This window comes from Anas acuta, chromosome 6, assembly GCF_963932015.1.
Source record: "Anas acuta chromosome 6, bAnaAcu1.1, whole genome shotgun sequence".
Taxonomy (NCBI): Eukaryota; Metazoa; Chordata; class Aves; order Anseriformes; family Anatidae; genus Anas; species Anas acuta.
Genome location: NC_088984.1, coordinates 7267013 through 7281713, shown reverse-complemented (window position 1 = coordinate 7281713; position 14701 = coordinate 7267013). Strand labels below are relative to the sequence as shown.

General features: G+C 41.7%; 1 long non-coding RNA gene across 1 annotated transcript in view; it reads right to left on the bottom strand.

Moving 5' to 3' along the window:
- Window positions 1-2859: 2859 nt before the first annotated feature.
- Window positions 2860-14701, bottom strand: part of LOC137858841 (uncharacterized) — a 61258-nt gene continuing 49416 nt past the window's right edge. Inside the window, exon 3 of the long non-coding RNA XR_011098051.1 lies at window positions 2860-3458. This is a non-coding gene — a long non-coding RNA (uncharacterized lncRNA). The remainder of the gene's footprint in view (window positions 3459-14701) is intronic.

Sequence of the window (14701 nt, the reverse complement as noted above, 5' to 3'; positions counted from 1 at the left end):
CTGGACAACTTTGATCATTAAAGATCAGATGAAGATCTAATTTAGGCTCTGTAGTTGTTTTATCCTCTGAGGGAGATTCTAGCATTTTAGTCCTTCCTGGGGCTCTGCTGATGCCGCTGACTCTTTGAACCAGGACACGGCATTAGACAGACCTTGGTTCTGCCCTTATATGTGATCCTATGAAGTAATCTGGCCTATCTCTCTAGAGAAGTCTGAACGGCAACTTCTGCGGTTAGGTGATATCATGTTTCAGGAGTCGCTCCCCGGGTAGCTGCTACCATTTACCTGGCTCTGCAACCCCAGGACACGTCACCGGTGGGAATTCTTCTTCCCACTGTCAAAACCTTTCCTTGATGTCACGGTGCTTACTCATTGCTTGGAAACCTGCACATGCTTTGCCCTCTGAATCAATTTTTAGAAGTGGCTTGGTGCCATTTGCCCTCCCTTGAGCCTTCCAAAAAAAGAGATTCCTTCCAAGCTGGGCAGCTCTGTCTCCCTTTGTCCGGCAAATTATTTATTTATATATATATATATATTTTTCAGGACACAAAATCCCTCTGTCCAGATCCCCAGAGCTATATATATTCGGTGTGCCCTGTTCTCAGATTAGGGCTTGCATAAAAGGAAAACATCTTGCTGTGCTGGATCAAGCATTTCGCAGCATCGTGCCCTGGCTCCCAAGACAGTTTGTCTCACTGGCCAGCTGCCTCTGCATGTGGCTTCAATTGCATCAGCACCTACTCCCGCTCAGTAGTCAGTGGGCCAAATTCTGTCTATACTTGGATCAGGGGACAGGCTCAGCAGAGCTACAAAGGTAAAAACAAAGCTAGAATTGGGCCTCCTCTCCTCCTTCCCTCCCTAAAGAAGCAGGAGATTAACGGGAGTTTGTTTTGCCCAGTGTTTTCTGTCTGAGAAAAGCTATTCACCTCCTGGGACTGTCAGCCCAGGACTGCTCAGATCAGAGCAACCATGCTGGTGCTTCCTTTCTCTCCAGAAGAGTTTATTTTGTGCATGTACATGTATGCTAAAGCAAATTTCTTTTAAAACACGCATGCCCTCAAATGCTTGTACTGCTGTGTCACTGCTGGGGATGGGGAGGTCTGGAAGTTTATTTCAATGCGTTGCTCCTGGAAGCAGGTGATTCTCCATGGATTTCCATTTTGTTTATTGGTAGCCTGCATAGCTTCAGAGGAAATCTTGAAGGGAAAAAATAACCCCCTTGCAACTCCGGCACTAGAAGGAAAGTAAATCTCTTCTATCAAATGCAATACTTTTTGAAGTCCTAAAGCTATTCCAAATTGACTCTTGAAGAGTTAACAGGGAAATAATTTTGGTGTTCAATCTATCTCCTTAGTTAAGAATTTACTAGCATTGCATAAGCTTCCCGTAACAAGGTAACCAGATATAAATTAACTACTAAAAATAGCTTTATTGCGTTAGTCAATCCCTAATTAACTTGCTTCAGCTGTCTTCAAAGTTGCTATTTAAATCCATCCATCTTCTGGAGGCGTGGAGGATACTGATACACAGACAGGGGTGCATGTCAGCTCATGATAGTTTGTGTAAATTACTGGGTTATATGTGTGTTTGAACACAGTTCTGGGAGTGATGGAAATCAGCCTGAAGCACAGAGTTTGACATCAGGCTTGTTCTGTGATTCTTAAGAAGAAAAGAAAGATAAACTGAGATATTGAAGGGAAATGGTTGAATGTGCTTCCAAATTCTGATTTTTGCAATCACATTAGATATGCAGTACAAGGAATGTTTTGCTTCTTATTGGAACCAGATTTCTTTGAAACTGTCCCCTTGTCACAGAAAGTCATATTATTTTTTTTTTTTTCCTATGGATTTATGCTCAGTATCACCCTTTTACTCCCTCCCATGCAACAATCTTCTCTCTTCTTTGTATATTCTATGAATATTTGCCACGTTCCCACATTCTGCAACCCTTTCCTTATCTCCTCTCCTGTTCCTAGATCTCAGTAAGTGGTTGCATACCCGTGGCTGGTTCCAAACTCTGGTCCTTCTGGCCAAGCACACTAGATAATTGCTGAGATCATGCTGTAGCTTTTCTCTGGGCAAGAAATCATGAATCTGCCATCTAGCTCCTCTAATCTGCCATTATCATAATCTCTTTGGGATTATACTCCACTGTTTGAAGCTTCTTGATTGAGTCAAATGGCCCAAATAGAAGCATAGGCTTGAAGACATTCATTTTGAGATCATCAATATTATTTCCATTTAGAAATCAAAGCTACGAGTTTAGGACAAACTTGGGAGGCCAAAGCAAGGAAAACAATGATTCTGTGAAGGTGTTTGGAACAGTCATTTGAATATGATCGGTTTTTATTCATTTATTTTTAATACTCAAGGGACCAAACCCTGAAAGGAGTTAAGAAAACCTCAGCTTTCAGAATCAAAATCTAAGAAGCTTGCTTTAAGTGAGAGAGCAGACAGATGCTGTCTGCTTTGGTGATCCATAAAACAGCAAACATGACCCGTGACTTTCAAATACCTGTATAAGGACTATATTGCACAGCAAATAGTGCTCTGATGTAGTAGAAACAGAGCAGAAGACCTAGAAGACACAAGACAAACTTAGACCAAAACTGAGGGATGCTGCATACAAGTTAGTGGATTGGATGCGCAAAGCATAATACCGTGATTTTCTGAAAAATCTTCCCTAAGAAACAAAACCAGTCTTTTTTATACCAGCTTCAGGTGTATTCTGCCATTGACTCAGAGGTCCTCACTGTGGGCTCAGCACCGAAAACTTTACACTGCCACCCGTGGGACATTCAGAAAGCACCTTGTTTTCACAGCAAGGTTCCCTCCTGTCCTGACCCCTGCTTCAAGATGGGTTTGACTGTGGCAGTCAGAGGTGTACGAAGTGCTTTTGGAAGGCTCTGCAGAGTGACTCAGCAGCTCAGCTCTGGTTACGTGACCTAGAATCGACTTGGCACAAAACCTGCCTGTTCTCACTGCTGGGCCACGGCTCTGCCAGCTGCAGGTCAGCTCACGCTCACCCTCCCTCGCCCTGTCCCTTCCTCCAGGAGTCTGCTTTGCCTTCATTTTTTTTATTTTTTATTTTCTTTAAGGCACCAAAGTGGTTCTTTGCTTGGCCTGGGCTCTTCCCTTCCAGTTCTTCCAGGTAGGACGGATCCAGATGAGTTCTGGTCCTGTCTGAAGACAATAGGTGGAAGATATCTTTCCCCCTGCCTCCCCCTGCCCTTCCCACCCCCATGCTCCTGTTCTGCATCAGCCCTTTGGAATTCTTTTAATCTCCAACCCTTGCAACTCAACTGCTTCTTCCTGTCTGGATCACAGTTGAAAGCTCCATTTGTTTAATTTGGCTTTTAATTGACCTCATCCAACAATTGTTGATGTCTCAGCTAATCTGTGTTTCTCTGCTGCTTATCTGGTGCCGTCCTTTGAAGTCCCCAACACGATAAAATGTCCTGTAAGAAGAGAGAACAAAAGATGACTGTGACAAAATTTTTCATTTAGCTCTCACTGTCCAGTCAATATTTTAATTGTCCCTCAACATTGGGACCAGAGGGAGAAGGAGAAGGACTACCAAGAAAATATATAATAATTTATATCAACCCTATTTAAATGGAGACTTTTGTGATAATCTTTTCTAAATAATTGCATCATTCAACTCTTCATCTATCAATAAAAGCAAGTAGCATGAGCCTGCTCTCAGCAGAGCTATTATAAAGCCCAAATCCCTCAGAATTTATGAAGTGTTCAGATGTTGTTGGGTGGGATGGAAGCAAATGTGTTGCTGACAGTGCTGTTTGCAGCTACCAGGTTTGCCTAGGGCAGCTGGCGGGGGGGAGTTAGATGTAGAAATGCCACTGAAATGGCAGATAGGGAGAAAAGATGGATGGACGTTATAGAAAGCACATAAGGCTACCTACTACCTGACATAGTAGGTAAGCCATTTCCCTTCACCCTGCTATGTGTGGAGAGGCTGGGTTGAGATGGGATTATGATGGGGGTTTGTCAGCCTCTTTCACTTGTCCTTGGTTCACGCCAAAGAGCAGGGCCAGGTCTGACTTCTGAGCTGAATGTCTCTTCATCCAGTTGAATGCATTTCTGAGGTGGTGAAAACTGTCCAAACCCGTAAAAACGGGTGCCACCATCTCAAGGCCTTTTGGCTTGCTCTGAACTCAAGTACATCTACTGGATTCCACACAGACATAGACAAGGAGCTTGGATTTAAAAAGGAGCCTTAAGAACCTTGGACTGCTGCTAGATATCTGAAAAACATTACTTAAGAATCTGCTGTTAGTGCCTAACGTCTACTAAAAACTAATGGGATTTGGGCTCCTAAGTGATAGTATGTGTTCTTGCCTTCAAATATGAATGTTTTAAAGCTTCCAATTCTCAAAGTTTGAAAGTGCAAGACAAATTCATCCCTTGTGTAATGGATACAGATCCCATTGATTTCAGCTTTTGGGAGATTATAGTTATGAAAGTGTTCTGTCCAAACTTTGCAAAGAAATAAAAGACTTTGCAGAGGCACAGCAGGGAGCATTACAAATCAAAGGATACATTCTGCAAAGCTGTTTGCTCATGAGTCATTGCATGAACTGAGTCCAGGACTCAGAGGAAATGAAAGGGTCTTACTACAAGCAATATACCATTGAGTATGTTTGTATATGTGTGCAAACCTCAATCTTAGCTCCAGAACCATCACAAAGATTAAAAATGTCCATGGCAGGAATTTAACTCAGTTCTGTCGGATACAAGCCTGTTATTTTCATCTTGAGACACTGAACTCTACTGTTCCCTGTGCAACTCAATTCTGAGTTCAAGAGCTTGACATTCTGAGCTATTCATTGTTGATGTTATTGACTCTTAAAAATTACTGTCTGACAATGCAGAGAAATGCTCTAAAAAGTGCAATGCAATGGAAGCAGAGGATCAAACTCAGACCTGTGCCAGGAAAGGGAAAGACCCTACCCCCAGGTATTCTCCACACACGCACAGCTAGGCATTTATAGCATTTATAGATTGAGACATACGCATTTTTTTCTTAATCTTATAGATCCTCACGCAAATTTTTTGACAGAATTGCAGCATAAAAATCATTGCTGAAGGGCACAGTGAGAATGTTTCAGCCAAAATAAAACGTTCTAAAAGCAGTTTTCTGGTGAGTCATTCAATGTCCACTCGAGGACTTAGAAAAATTAAAAGAACTGCATAAAAAAAAAAAAAGGAAAAAAAAATAAAAAAGCTCTGCTTGTCACCTTTGCAACATTCAAATTGTGATCTCCTGAAACAGGTCTTTTCTAAATGGCAGCCTTTTCAAATTCATTTGTGGTGTGATTTCTGGATGAAAAAGAAAAAAAGTTTCCTGCCTACATTCCCCTTCAGAGATACCATCTGGATTGCAGACAATTCACCCAAATAGAAAATTAAGCTTGGCAGGGGAAAAAAAAAAAAGACCCTTGAGTATCTTTCCAAATTGATATTTCAGTATCTCTGTTTTGCACCAACAGAAACAAGCCCAAATTCTCTGGTAGAGAGTGTGTGCTAGCATGGCCTCTATTTTATTAAGAAAAAAAAAAAAAATCATGGCAGTCATTTAGCTGTAAAGGCCAAGATATAAAATGTCAGTTTTATTTATGGCAAGTAGCTGGGTAGAAAATATGTCCTGGCATCATTTGAGATTTCAAGAACTTTGTTTTTCTTTTTCTCTTGCTGCATGAAATAATGCTGTATTCTTAACAAACAAACAAAGCAAAACAAAGAAGGAGACAGCCCTTCCCAGCAAGAGAGATCATGTTCTTCTCCTCACATAACCACCTCCAGAGTGAGGGGATCTGCTAGAGACATAGGGATGTAAAAGTCAAATCAGATACGACAGGGGCTTAAACCCACGCTTTCCATCTCCAAGTTCACATGCTAATCACTCGAGAAATGAGCACTCTGGATTTGCTCTTTTCTGCTCTGTTTTTGACTAAAAATTCCATGCTGGACCTGAAAACTGTTCTTGTCAAAAGAAAAAAAAAAAAAAAAAGGTGTCACTGAAGTCAGTCCACCCTTGCCACGTGTGCAGCTGTCAATGAACCCACATTTTCCGACAACAAACACTTCCATCGGAAAATTCCTCCCCAGTTCCCAATGATGAGCAATAATTTATTCCTTTGCTGAGTCCCCAGAGCTCCTCAGAGTCAGCAATACCCAGAACATGGCCTGTAAGACAACAGCCACACTGAGGCTAATGAACAGCAGTTATCTGGCTTTGTGCAACCAGGACGTGAGTGTAACATGACCATGGCTGCTGACTTGTGCTTTGATAAGCCTACACAAAGGTCATTAAATCATTAAAACACCACCTGAACCAGCTTCCTAAACAGCCCTGATTAAACTTAAACAGTTAGCAGCAGTTCTGGGTTTTGCTTTTTTATTTTCAGCTTATAGTTAAATTCTCTCCACTATAATCAATTATCCCATGGTTTACGTTTGTATATTATATCTCTTTCCCAAAGGAAACCTCCTTAAGAGCTTACCATGCCACTGAACACAGAGAACTGGAAAGCTAACCTGGCATGCTCCTCTTATCTGGATGTGAAAAGTGACATCAGACTGAGCCCTGCCTCTCCTAACACTGGCAAATTAGACAAGCCAGGTTCTGTAAACACTTTTTTTTTTTTTTTTTTTTTTTGGTGCTTCAAAGAGGCTTTATCAGTCCAAAAAGAGCCGAGTATGGATTTCTAAAAGCAGGCTTAGATCTCTCAGCCAAGCACACGCTGAACCCTTGCTTCTTCTATCCTATGACAGCAGAATTATAAAAAGCAAGGCAGTGCCTGCTACTTTTTAGCTGCTGCTTCTACTGGCATCCCAGGGTTTCCTTTTCCATGCCAGCAGAATTTTGGCTTAGGGAAAAAAAAATCATCCCCAGAAAATGGATTCTTGAAATCTGGATCTGCACAGAGTGTAGCCCGTTTCTATATCTCTGGGCTGATTAGTCTGGAGGCTAATGTGGCTTTGTTAACAGAAGGGCTCAATGGGTCTCCTAGATGCTTCTGAGTGAGCAGGCATTTACTTCCGAAAGCAACTTGCTTTTTCTTCTGTTAATTAATGTGTTGTTAATTGCAGTGTTTTCCTTAGAGTGAGAAACCTCATCATCTGCAGCATTTGCCAGACCTCGTGCACAAAAGCTAGATGTGCCAGGCATTTTCAGCTCCCGTGAAAATGAAGCAGTTTTTGGAGTTCAATACCCAGGGCAAAACCACTGGAATCCCCACGGGAGTCAGAGACCCACTTGCTGGCAGTGGGAGTTATGAGCTGCTGGTTACAAAATACTTTGTACGTAGGTGTCTACTGGTGCCAATTTGAAGAATGGTTCTTGAAGAGGCATCTCTGTGAGAAGGTGAACAAACAACCACCCCGAAACCATCAAGCAGGAACCTCACTACTTTGGGCACCCAAGACAGATGCCCAACAAAGCACAGTGCTGCTGCACCATCCAAGGCAGGGCTTCCTCCATGAAGAGTTTTGACACCACCAAAATTGCTGAAACGCATAAAACACACTGAAGGATTATGATTGATGTAGCAAGGAGAGATCTTGCTCACAGGCCTTGGGAGATTGTGCAGTCACCACTGCAGAAGGTCTTAGAATCAGCACAGGCAGAGGGAGTGGGTCTTACCTTGGGGCAGGGAGATGAGCTAGAGGATTTCTTGGAGTTTATTCCGTCTTCGTTTGTTAAAGTCTTTTATTAATACAAGACTCGGATCTAGTGAACATAATCCAAGCGCTGAAAGCTCAGTGACAAATTGAGGGCAGAAATAAACTGCACATTTTTTAACACTGGGACAGTTTATCTAGGAACGGCCTGGGTTTTCTTTTGCTTGATGCCTAAGTTAAGATTAGATAGCATGCTGTTAGTTATGTGGTAGCTCAACACAGACTAATGAGCTTGACACAGGATACATGAGGTCTGCCTCTCACCTTACGTGCTATTGGGGTTCCATTTTTGTCTTCAAATGGATTACTGTCCCAAATGAATTCATTGCTTATAAGAGGACCACGAAAAGATTGCAGTAGAAAGACTGAACTAGAACGATTGTGGAAGCCAGACTTGCCCTTACTACAGAGCACAAAAACCAGAAGATTTGGTTGAGAAGAAAATGTTCCCCTCACCAATTTCTGTCTCAAAAGCAGGACTCTGTGTTACCCTTAAACCAATGGACAGAAACTAGCAAGGGTGTTCTCCAAGATCCAGAATAAAGGCATTCCCCTCAAGGCCATGCTTCAGTAATTATCTCAAACAGCAATCGTCTAGCATAACAACAACAACAACAAAACCAAATGCCCACATCTCAACCACAGCTGATGCCTAACATGAATGGCTGGAATATTTACAAGGTCTGAATTTGTACTGCAGTCTTCCCAGTTGCTTTCCTTGGTATTACAGACCCATTTACCATGGTAAATGAATGCCATTTACCATGGTAAATGAGTGAGAGAAGAATTTGTTAGGTCATAAAAATCATGGATGTACATGTTATGTGTGGTGAATGGTTGGGGAAGAACAAGCATATTCTCTGATGTTACCCCACCAAAACATCATGCCTGAGCCACAAGGACTGATTTGAACAAATTAAAGGCTAATTCCATGTATTTGTGCAGTGCTTAAGTACAGAATATTAACAAGTTCAGTGACAATGTACAGGAATGTATCTTGGTAATAATGTGAATCACTTTTGTGTCTAAGTAATCTGAATTTTACTGAGCTAATAGATACTCTAAATCACACCGTGTCAGTCTAGAGCAAGTGATGAAGATGCGCTGATTATGCTCTTTATCTTTTAAGATATGCTGTTTATGTTCCTGATCCTAGTAAGCAAAGGACAAAAAATAATTTCAGTTTTTTTGCTGTGCACCCACTTTTAGGAACATGTTAAACCAAATTGCAAAATACCTGGCTTAAATCGTTGTCGGTTTTGGTAGAGCCATCAAAGGTAATAACCTATCTCTTAACTCCTGAGGGGAGACATTTGCTTGAAGGAGATATTTTGCAGCTTGCAAAGGGCCAGACTAGACATAGTTTGCAGAACAGGCCACAATAAAGCAAGCTTTTGTTTCTGGAGATCAAAAATGCCTAAGAACTCCAGTTTTGGTACCCAGAGCAAGGGTTTTCTGTGTTGTTTCAGCTGAAGAATTGCCATAGTTTTAAGACATTTTTCTCCCCCTTAGGTCTTGGTTGAGCAAAATGCTTCAGCACGTGGTTAACTGTAATCACTTAAGTCATCTCATTCAAGTCAGAGCTTAAACACTTTGCTGAATTGTATTTAAAGTGGGGAATGAGCGCTTGAATTTTCAAAAGTCTCTAATTGCAATTAGCTATGCCAAGGGTAATTTTTCATCTTATTTCTGTATTTGGTGGACAGTTTGGATTAGAGAAAAAAATGACTGCAAATCCTGTTTTATATACAAAACCCCTCTGACTACATGTGAGACTGTAATGCAGGATTTGTTTTAGAATAGTTTTGCCCTGGAATTTATTCCAACCTTCCAAAATAGAAGCCAAAGTTATCTTAAAATTCCAGTCTGCTTTATGAAAGCCTTAGGTCTCAGACTTGTAATTAAGATACTGTGGCTTAACAAGTTACTAAGCATCAGCTAAACTGAGGTAATTGTCTGGATGCAAACCTTACAGCAAATGCTTAACCTAAATGCTGAGTCAATTCATCCCTGGGCAAATGCAGAATAATTTAACACTTCAGAATAAGCTAAAATGTATCGCTGCACGTTTGCCCCGGAAAAAGAGAAGGCAGTTGCTCCTACTGAGGAGAGACATGGTAACTCACAACCCAGGTCAGAATGGGTAACAACTGATGCTTGGCAGTGACATTCTCCTACAGGTGTTTAACAGTGTACTGATCAAAGGAGATAGTTCAAATCCAGCACACGTGGACTGAAGTGACCATTTGAAGACACATAATAAGGCAGATGGCTCTCAGTCCATTTCTGGAGTACGTGCATTCATCACAGAAATTGTTGTGATGCAAGAAGTAGGAAGGGAGCAATTTGCCTATCTGTAGGAAGCTAATGAGGTCCTTGGAAAAGAGGTGCAGATTTATGAATACCTTTGAAAGGATGGATAGGGGCTGATTTTCTGCTGTCTTGTCCCATTCAAGAGCCAGAGGACATCAGAAGAAACTAAATAAGTGGCAGGACAAAAGGAAGAGGATAAGATGCTTTCTCACACATTTTGCAGTTCAGCTATGGAACATCTTGCTGTAGATTACTGTGGCTGTGGAAAGTTTACTGGAGTTCAAAAAATATCTAGATGAATTCCCAGGAGTAAAATCTATCATTGGGCTTTAATAAAAAATAATATCTTGTCTCAGGGGGTCAGTGGAACCCAAATAATTTGGTTTAGAAGTACCTTAAGAAGGAATGTGGCAGAACCTGGCTCTGTAGGTGAGTGAGTGCACGTGGACATGAAGTGGAGGGCAATCAGAGAAGTTTCTGCAGTCCTCATAGCCTTTAGAAGACATCAGTTTGTTTATAAAATGGAAGTCTCAGCAGAGAGCGAGGGCCAGGACAGGGCCACAAGGGTGAATTCATCTTTCACTTTAAACCGGAGGCATTTTAAGGAAGTAATTCCTTCAAAGCATGGGTAAAGCACTCTGATGTGGTGTGTGTGGGGTGCTATTCTACCGGGAATTTGGCACATTGAAGTACATACAATCATCTCCCAGGCCTCTGGGGTTTGCTTTTGGTGGGGCTGAGAGGCAGCTGTATGCAGATGCATGAGTAATGAGGTCAGGAACCAAAGCAATTCCTGCCAGATACCTTTGCCTGGCAATTTTATTTCTGCTTTGTAAGCATCCAGGAGAACTTTTGTAAGGTATTTATTAGGAATCAATATGTCTGATCTACAGACCATAATAACACAAGATACTGGAAGTAAGAGAATAGTCTTTAAATATCAATTTGCTCTTAAGAATAGGAAAAGAAATTGTCCAGTGTGGTTCAAAAACAGACACAGAGAATCTTTTAAATTATTATTTTCTTAATGATAATGGACTGATAGGAACAAACTTAGTATCACATGAATCCCACAGAAGTCAAGGACATGCCTAATGGTGGGAATGTGCCATGTTTTTTAAGTCTACGGGAAGACAGCTGGTGAACAGAGCATGACATTCAAACGTCTCCTCCAATGGTCAAAAGGTTAAATGTTAAAAGTGAGTTTAGTCTGAACTTTCAGGATCTGAGAACTCTATGCGAAATGAGCTACTAGGATGGAATATCAGAGACTGGGACAGGAATTTGCAGAGGTTTTTCCCAGTTGGAGCAGTGGGCTGAAATAAACATGATTTCTTTCCTCAAAGACAGGCATATTTTTCTGCTTATGAAGGGATATGCAGTGGCTCACATGGGGAATACATAAGATGGGGAATAAATAGCAAAGCAAAGGTTTTGTATTCCCCAGTGTTAGTTTGGGGATTCCAACCAAATGGGAGACAGGACTTCAGGATGCTATGGAAAATGGACACATAAAGAGGAACATCACCCTGCAAGGTGTCTAAAACAATAATTTCTGACTCACCATCAATAAAGTCTTAGCTGAAGTACCATGTATTTTTATAGACATCACACTTCAAAGAGAGGACAAAACCTCGAGTGAGATCCAGAGGAAAAAGAAGCAGCTGATCAAGGTTCTGGAAAACTCTAAAGGAAAGACTGAAAACATTATGGTGTTCAACACACTGTCTTCATGTTTTAAAGAGGAATGCATATAGACGAAGATGATAAATGGTTCCTGGGGTCTGTGGAGAGCAAGATGAGAAACTGCAGGCTTAACCAGGCAAGGAAGATATCAGCTTTGCAATGGGAAAATAGAAAAGACAGCGAAGCTCCGAACTGCCTGCCTGATAAGCTGGGGTGTCTCCATTGCTGAAGGTTTGTAAGGACAAATTTGACAGGTATCTGTGAGAAGTGATACAGGCAAGGCACGTGTACTTCAGCAGCCTTCACACAGGGAGCTGCTGGGCACAGGTTATTGCTGTGGAGTCGTTCCCTCCCGTACTCTGTTCCTGTAGCTGACACTTCTCTGCTGTACCATTCAGAGCGGGCAAATGGACACTTTTGTTATTTAAGATGCACTGACACCAATCTCAATCCTGAAGCCATGTGTGTACTAGGAGGCACTTCCAACGATTTATGCAGCTTGTGGCCTGACGCCAGGACAAAGAAACAGTGGGAGAAAAGCACCATTTTTTTCTCTTTTTGCCAAGTTAATATTTTCAAACTTTGGAGTTTCAACTTTCTGCCATGTCAGAGGTCCCTTCACAGTATCTGATTGATAAAACACTTTTTCATTTACTTTTTTCATTTACTTTTGTTTGTGTGACCTCCCTATTCGCGTGATTTGTTGAAGGTGTCAGAGGCGACACATTTAAGCCACCCTCCGTGACAAGTGCTTGGATATTTATAGGTCACTTTAAATCAGCTCCTGTCCTTGGGTGCTATATATTCAGCTGCATAACCACTGTCCTGCTTTCTGCATTCTGCAACTGTAAATCTCCTGGTGTCTATGGATAATGTTTTTATTTTTTCTCACATCGGGCCACTGATTTCAGCAAGACTGTTAAGACGGGTTGTAAACACTCTGATGGAAACTCTTCAAGGCTGGGGATAGGGAGACATGGTTAAGTGTCCAAATTAAACCTCCTCTTGTTCTGGGTGCTCACACCAGGAACAGTCACTACAAACACTCCATAAATGTATTAGCGAGCTAAAGTAGGATATTTCCTAAGGGATACATATCTAAAATGGACTAAATTTTGAAACGTTAATGTCACTCAACAGTCTAGGTAGGGATCCCTGTTGGATAACACTCATAACATGGGAACCTAGGTTTTAAGCATCTTAGAAATGACAGTCTGAATCCAGGTTCATGAAATGGTTTACAGAAATTAAACTTTTGTTTGTTTCCTTTTCCTAAACCTGCACCCAAAAAGGTCAGCTGAGTCACTTTCTGTCTTGTATTAGGAGTTTTCCCCTCCACACTTCGGATTTCTCTCCCTCCTTTGAAGGCAGTCTTCCTAGAGACCCAAAAAGTCTTCCTAGAGACCCAATACTACCTTCACTGGCTTTCTGTCATGCATCATTCCCAAGGGGTTGATACTGAACAAAAAATCAGTGGTACCTACTTGTTCAATAGAAAACTTGACTATCCCTCCAGACACAGTGTTTTCAGAGGAATTATAGTTATGTCTAATTTTAATCTCCATCTGCACTGAGTGGGTGCAGATAGGCACATAAGTGGCATAGTGGTGCGAGCAATTTCTGGTGAAAGCAGAGTTGCAGAGGAAAGCAGGTAAATGTGACAAATGCTGTCAGAAAGGAAAAAGCTACACATTTCTCATTCCTTTCTCAGGGATAACAGGAATGACTGCTCCAACTTTTCTTAAAGTCATAGCTTAGCTCCAGTATACCCCCAAACAGACATTGGAGGGTCTAGGCGGTGACAAACCATGTCTGCATTGTTTTGGGGTGTCCTGGTGTTAAGCTGTGAGAGTTACTTTCAGTTTGACCACCCAAAAGACTATTTTACATTCAGAAAGCAAAGTAGTTGCTAAGTCTTGCATCTGTGGGGTTCCGTCAGAGAAAAAATGAGTGGTTATATCTTTCAAGAGGCGTAATAAAAATGTGTTTTATTTTCTGTCCTTTGGGACACCATAGGGTGATCATCATAAAAGTTCGTGGATCATTCAGTTTATGGCTATGATGGAAAACCTATTAAAAGTTCCCCATGTGATGATAACATTCACTGGGGTCTCCAGCCCCCTCTCTTCCCTGCTGTCAGTCTCTGGTGATGAGTTCAGGTGCAGCAGGCATGTCAGAAAAGGTAGTGTGACAGCAGGTTTAATTTCAGTTGGGGACTGAGATGGGGCCAAAGCCATTAAAGGTGATTTAAAGCAGGTGGGGTTGAATCTGTCATGAGTGTTTCATAATGCTGTGTTATTCTTAATGTATGATTACACTAGTCCCTGTGGATCATCTCTGGATTTACAGTGTTTGCATAAATGTTTGGCTGTAAATTAGAAGATGTTTTTGAGTGGTGCTTCACTAGCTGGAAGCCATAGATTTGCAGTCCCTGCTGAGCCATCAACCATCGTAGGGGAGATAAACCAAGAAGAACTTGACTCCTGGGCTCAGCAGCAGTGATGAAACATGCAGGACTGTCAACATTTCTGGAAGAGATGATGTCTATTTTGCAAATTAGTTGTGTGTTTGGGCAAGGAGAAGGAGGGCAGGAGGCATTTGGTTCCCCAGGTACCTCTTTCTGTGGTTAAAAGGACAACGTGACTGAGAGTGGAAGGTACCCGAATTTCATAGAATTATTAAGGTTGGAAAAGACCTCCAAGACCATCTGGTCCAACCATCCCCCTACTAAACCAACTTGTGTCTTTGGACCCACAACTGAAGAATCGAACTCTTGACTGCAGTGTGAAGACCCTTTCCAGGGGGCACAATTTCAAGTGTGTTGCAGGTCCTGCAGGGTATTGTGGCAGTGGTTGCTGGGTGTGATGGCAGTTGAATTTGTCTCTCAGGCTACAGAAACTAATGCCTAACAGTGCTGCCCCAGTCATCTACTGAGCCTCAGGCAGACCTTTGAGCTATTTGTTCAGCTGGGGCAAGTTTTCCTTCTTAATCTTTTCAG